We start from the raw sequence: 7,507 nt of genomic DNA on the forward strand, positions 1-7,507 counted from the left end.
GAGCCATGAAAATACCTTCAAAATAAAACAAAGTTGTTTGTCGGTCCCATAATGACCCATCGTGTCAACAGAGTTCAAAGGGCAGGTCATGTTAGCTGCAATCGACTTGATGCACCAACAGTTTATCAACCCTCTTTTTGCACCTTTATACGGCACACGTGGCTGCCATTTAGTGAGCGGCTGGGGAGCCACAATAAACCCCAGACTCTTTAGTTCAGTCTTGTTGCAGACAGGTGAGGTAATTACTAGCTATTTGATATTATCTATAACATTTCTCCTCTGTAAAGAGAATTAGCCGAAAATGCTTAACCCCCTTTTAAATATTATTCAAAATCTCATTTCTCACATTGCAGGAGAGAAAAAAGTTTCTAGCACTTTTTTAATTGCTTGTCTTCATGCTGAGAGAAAAAACACATATGCAGATTTTTACGTGTTAGTTGGAGTTTCTATAGTCTAAGTGAAGTCATGACTTTTTATTTTTCCTCCCATTGTTTTTACAGTTCTGTACACACACAGGCTGCTAATGAAATCGGCTCATAGAACAATGCCTCATATAGTCAACAACTCCTTTAATGAGTGGATGCAAACAGCAGTGCTGCATTTGAAAAGTCATAAACACATATTGGGTTTTTTTTAGGATAAAGATAAGAGTGACACTGAAGCCAGACTGGGCGAGTCCATGCAAAGCAGAAAAAAAGCATGTATTATTAATTGAAAAACTGTGAATGTTAGTGCTTCTTTTCCTTGTTTCAGCACGCATTTTTCCATTTGTCTTGTGATGCTAAATTTTTAACGTTTTCCCCACATCGCATCGACGTTGCATATAATTAGTGACTTTGCAGCAAAATCACTTCTGACACCACTGTGTTTGCAAATTAGAATACTTCAGATAGGGGAAATTCAGCTGGGAGAAAGGGGCTGGGAGAAGTATGAGAGTAGTCTAAATATTATATGCACTGCCCCGGAAAAGTGACAAAATCATTTGAATTAACAGAAAAGATGCGAAAGCTAATTGCAAACTCTTGGTTTATTTATATACGTTTAGAAAGCTCATCATGTTTTCAAGAGCAGGATGTGCCCTCCACAAACACGGCAGCGTATACTGCACCGAAAAAGAGCAGGAAACGCTGAAGTGCATATTTGATTTATTTATTTTCACCCAGACGGATACTCAGAGCTTTATACAGATTTTGCCATTTGGAGGTTGAAATAATGGATGGGGCGCTCATCCATTTTTAATTCCTCCATGTTGTGTGAAGGGTAAACATGCTGTTTGAGATGTCTTTTCTCTGCTGAACTGTGTTTTCTCATTATGAGACTGTGTATAGAGCGAAAACTAGTCACGAAAGTGCTTAAAGTGTATTGCAACAAGTCATTGAGGGTGCCTTTCCAATAATGCGTATTCCCAAAAGCCTCTAATTTCTTTAGAGCAAAAAAGAAAAGAAAAAAAAGACCCACTTTCCATAGGTGCTCCTTTTTTACAATATGCTGTATAAATACAAATTCAATGATGGTTGTCATTTTCCTTTAATTAATTTGTAGTGTTCAGTGATCTAAGGACAGGGATCTTTGTTGACAGACCATCCACCCATGGGAAGTTATTCTGCGAGTAATACAGTGCAACAGCTCTCAGTTTGGACCCAGACACCAGCCCACAGATCCGCTGATAATTTGGAATCATTTTTAATAAGTCGTAATTACACAGAGGGTCTGATTGTGCTCTGCAGCCCTTGAAAATGAAATATGTTACATTGGGGCCTGATGGTAAAGGATATTGCTTGCCGTTCATACATAATTGAGCGATCTTGAATGTCAAACCAGTGGGAGAAAATGCAACAGAAGCAACAGTACACCTCACCACAAAACTACACAGCATCCTCTCCATTCTGAGCCAGCCAGCAGAGAGGAACATGTGTTATGTGGTGTACCAAAGTGCCCGAAGGAGGTGTACATTGACAGGTTTTGTATTCAAGAATGCTTTCCCCAAACTGCTGCTCTTTAAGTAACTGCTGCTTTTTTCCCTCCGTGAAACTTAAATAGAAAACAGCCTCCTTTTAACCCTCAATGGACAATAAAATTAGCTGGAAAAGAGTATTTTTTGCATTTAAATTAAAAGCTTAGACGATGAGAGATGTAAACGTCTTCTTCTTCCAGTGTCTTTCTCTCTGATGGAGGTCTGGCAGGAGGAAGAGAGTTCTTTGCAAGCAGATAACCTGACTTTGTTAGTAAATGAAATACACAAGAGCTCGGGGATGGAGGCTTTTTATTTCCTCCTCCTCTTTATAGATAAATGACTGGCTGTCTCCCGAGCAAAGAGCCATCTTTATATTTTTGACGTTTTCGTGTTTAATGTGCTGTATATTTCATATGCAACACGTCTTTATGCTCTGCCTTTTTGCATTTTCTTTTAAAGCTCAAATGCAGTTATTGATGCCCTGCCTCGAGTACATTATGCATTATTTGTTAGTAAGTACCATTTTTGCATATTGACGGTAACAAGAAAATGCATGTATGGAAATTCTAATATAAATTGACTTATATGTATAGGGCTTAGACTCTGCTCACTAAGCTCTTCTGCAAATAATATATAGTTCTTGGTGCTGCTAATCCTGAGGAGCAGTCTTAAAGACTGCTGGCTCGGAGGAGAGAAAAAAAACAACAACGCAGGCCTTTAGCTTTTAAAGACTTTTATCTTATATTACAGGAATGACAGACTGTGCCTCTTTCTAAGGCTTTTATGCTTTGTTTCAAGAGGGGGAAGAGAGATGCACAAGAAGACAAAGGGTGATATTGATAAGGATGGAAGGTGCAGAGGAGTGTACTCCAGTGTAATGCAGCTTTATGATGCCCTTTTTCATTTAGCATGAATGGTTTTTATGATTCCATTTCTTGGGTGAACAGGGATGAAAGAGGACTGAGGGGTTGAAACAGACAGAGGACACATCAGAGCCATTGAGAAACACTTTGCTGTCTTCATCTGCAACACAATAAAAAACACTTTCACTCAAAATGTCTCAACTAACCTCAGTTGTTGAATGTCTGAAGTAGATATTCAGGCAAAAAAAAAGAAAAAAACTGAATGAACTTGGCTGTGAACTGAATGTGTTTCGCTCCAAGCAGCTTCTCCTCGTACAGCCTGGCTGATAATAAGCTGCAACAGCTGCTCTCAAAGTATTCACCCCTCATTAACAATTTGCACATTTTGGTTAAGCTACACAGTTATTACCTTATTATCAGATTTTATTTGTCTTGGATTTCTGGTATGTAGAAAAACCTATTTTTGTCAAAGCACTGCGTTTAACACTCTCATTCACACAAGAGTGTGAATGAGAGGATTTCTCACTGTCAGCTGATTCAGTACATTTAAATGGATCTTGACAGCATTTAAACATATGTAAACTTACATAATATATGTTTCCAGTCCATTGTTAGATAAATCATTACCTCTCTGTCACCTCAGTAAATGCCAAAAAACAAATCATGCAATCTCTGCACCAGCCTGAGCTACAAAACATAAATTCATTGTAATTCTTTGTATTTTCAAATACAGATACAGGAGGAAAGTTATTTTCATGTTTTATCCAACCATCCACAACATGATGTTAAACAGAGACATAATGTTGTCTTTGTTAGCAGGTAAAACAAAAAACTAAAGATAAATCCAGTAAATTCTACGGAGGTTATTCCCAGTGAAAGTGAAAGAAGAATTAAGATCCTTTACTTAAATGAAAGTGTGAAAATATTCCACTGTGTCCCAAATATGAAAAATTACAGCTTAGTGCTAATTATCTCACTGCAATGACAGATTTATTTGACTTATTTTAATTTGCAACATTTCTGTGTGAAATTGTCTAAAAAGAAGTAGACCAAGATCGAGAAATCTGTCATTTTATTCAAGAAATGTGCGTTTCATTTAGTTGCCGGTCAATGGCGTCATATCCTCTTTACTCCCTATGGTTGCACTAGAATTTGGGAAACTCAGTTTATCGATATTTGACATTCTAATATTGATCCAACTTACTACAATGTGCTACCTTGACAAGTTGCTCATGCCAAACCAAGCTAATGCGTTAAGTAATGGTACACCGTTACAACTATTTCCAACACACTCATAAGGTTTTTTTTTCTTCTCAGGATTGTTTTGATCAGCGATAACATAGCTGGGCTACCCCACAACTGATATTCACCACATAACGTTACTGACTACAGTAGCTGTATGGGTAGTCGACTCATCTAATGGTAAGTTAAGAAGTTTACATTACCTTAGCACAGAAGATAAATGCATTCACTAGAAAAAAATCAATTTTAAAAAATCAATGTTAAGAGATAATACGATAAAAATCGAATTAAATCAGAAAAACATGGAACTTTATCCTGGGACTTTCCTCAGGAGATCAGTGTTTTGGAGTCCCTAACCCTAACCCTGAGTCATTTTAGTATACTTCATCCCATGTTTCTTTTCCTAAACCTAACCATGATAACTTTACTTTCCTGAAGCTAACCTGTGTAACTTTATGTGAAGTACATCGTTATTCATGAGACACTAATTTGTAGGATATCATATGAACCAGTGCATGAGGATACATTTAGATTTTCATCATTGATGTTTAACAATGAAGAAAAAAGGAAACACACAGGTATATTTACACTGGGAGCTAATCATGACAACGACACACAGCTGGGGTAGGTGGACACGGTGGACAGGAGGGAAACACAGGGATTGGCTCACAAAAGAAGGTGTGGCAGGAACACAAGGGTGGAGCAAACAAGACTTAAACAGAACAGGCTTGCAGGGAAGACCATAACAAGGGAGGACAAACAAAATATGAATGATACAAAGACAGGTGAAACCAATCAGGGAAAGACACAAAGACAGGAAGTAAAAGCAAACATGACACATGAGAAGTGATAATACAAATATGAAACAGGAAACAGAACATAAGTAAGAACACATGAAAAAACACTAACAGAAAACTCCCAAAACAGAAGTCCACCGTATAACACAGTACCTAAAGTCATGACAATAAAGAGCAAATGGCACCACATTTAATTTAACATGAGTACTTCTTTGATCACAGTTGTAGTGGTGGCAATCTGAATTGCGCTCGAGAAGGCTCGTTCTTCTCCCAGTTCTCTATGGGCCCCCCACCCCACAGGCCCCAGTGCAACCATACTGCCTGCACCATAGTTAAGCCCCTGTTCCAAAATAAAGTATTTCAAAATTGTACAGCATTTGAGAAAATGTACTTAATTTCGCTCAACCACTGTTGGTTGTGTCTGTTGTATTAGTCCAAAAGTGAAGGTATATCTGTTAGAGAAAGCAGGCTCCTTAACTTAAACTCCAATTTATCTCTGAGAACTCCCTCTTTTCTCTGTCTGACTGTCTAATTCTCACTCAGATAATTTGCAGTCCAAACCTTTTTTCCTCAACTTACTGTGAACACACAGATCTGCAGAGTGTTTTGGAGTTTCCTTTTCCTCTACACATGTTTGCCAGCACTTTTTGTTCATTCTGTCATGGAGATACATTAAAAAAAAAGCAAAACAAAAAAAAACAGGACTTGAAGTTTTTACAGGCTGCTGTGTTGTAACAGGTCATGTTTCTCATCTTTTGTCTCTTTGAAGTGCTTCAATAGGCTTATTTCTGCCATGGATATAAATTAGGTCACATATTGCAGGGAGATATGATTACATGGAAACATACATGGTGCGGCTGGAGAGAAGATCTTGATGTACGTTGATTGATACACACTTATATCCCTATCCACATCATCCACTGGCATTGAGGTGAAGCAGAACAGCTGATATGTTTCTAAATAGGGAAATGAGGATAATATTGTAGATGTACTTAGCATCTGATAAACTCATATAACGCTTGCTGTGAGCGGACCTCAACGTTGAAACAGAGACCTGGAAAGGTTTGTAAAACATATTAGAAGAACGCTCTGGATGGACGACTTCCTTGATCCTTACTTACTCATCTCCGCTCTGTGATCCCGATACCGATACTGGAGTTTAAAGCATCCACTTCCAGGGAACAGGGCATCATTTTTCTATCTCTCAATAAGGTTTCATGGTTTTATCCTCGGTGTCTAAGGCACATAAAGGCTTTATAAGGGTGCTTACAGACAAACTCGAGCAGAATCAGGCTTTTTGAATCTGTTTAAATGATTTTAAAGGCGGGGCAGGAGGCTATGATTCTCTGATTTATTGCTTCCCCCCTCTTAGTTCAGATTGATGTTTTGCTTTTCCATGCCTTCCTGCTTTTATGGCATCATCTTGTGTCCAGAGATGTGGCTCCTCCAATAAAGAGCCTTTTAACTTTGCTCACATTTCTATAAAAAAAACAAAAGGATGTGAAACTGTTTTAAAAACTTGTGGAAATTAATTATATTTTAACAGTACACGTCCACACAAAGCAAGTGTGATATGAACAAGGAACTTTGCCTTGGTGACACAATACAATATAAAAAGGAAAGACATTGATATTTTATTACTGGCAGTATATTTATAATTCTCCTTGAGGCTTTCAGCAAGGGACAGCCAATCACATGATATTTTATGCCGCTGTATTAAGAGTCATGCAACAAGAAAATCCTCTGAACCACAGCGTCCTCATGTCATAAGTGTCACATTGGGCTGTTGTCTAAACAAAGACATGGCCTGGAAACAAGAAGGAGTTAGGGGGACAGGTTAGGCACAACGAGAGACATCCATTTTAATTAAATGTTACACAGTCCTACTCCCAGGCCTTAATACAAGTCGGCTTACTGCAAAGATCTCATTTAGGACAAACAAGATGACTGCATCTTTCTCTAACTATCACCCACAGCCGAGGAGCACCCCGTGATACAGGGCTGTAAAATGACTGATGTTTGTAAAAAGCGACATTTCTGCCTAGTAAGCACTTCTACAGGGACGCTCCTGAGTTTTTATGTGCGGGTTCATAAACTCCCAGACTAATGCACCCTGACACACTGTTTTGATATCATTACAGCATTATACTCATCCTTTTTTGAGTGAAAAAACGCAAGTACTTAGAAAGTCGAAATTCATAAATAAATTTATGTCAAACTGCACTTAATATTGATTTTGTTAGTGTACAGATTCAATAATAAGGTACCGAGTGCATGAATATTTAAATATAATCTTCATTTCTGCATCTCCTAATGGCCTTTTCTCCTCTACACTCAATTTAAACACAATTTGGAAACTATAATGTATTGAAAATGACTGGAATTCTGCAATAAATCATGGCTGGGATCCTGCAGGCCTTTTATAAGATAGTCCAGTATTAGTCTCCGGGGGGATCCACACAATTAGATTTCTGTTTTTTAAACTTAGCAATTATCATTCCAACTATCGTTTCACCAGAAAGTGTTGTCTCCTCTTTTTCAATTTCCATGCAGAAATGGACGAGAGCCTAAATGGACTGCAGGCTAACCAGAGACGTCAAAGGTCAAATTACAAGCAGTGAAGTATAACCTCAGCACACCACAAAGCATGC

This window comes from Plectropomus leopardus, chromosome 9, assembly GCF_026936395.1.
Source record: "Plectropomus leopardus strain MGB_pleo_1.0 chromosome 9, ASM2693639v1, whole genome shotgun sequence".
In the NCBI taxonomy this organism is placed as follows: Eukaryota; Metazoa; Chordata; class Actinopteri; order Perciformes; family Serranidae; genus Plectropomus; species Plectropomus leopardus.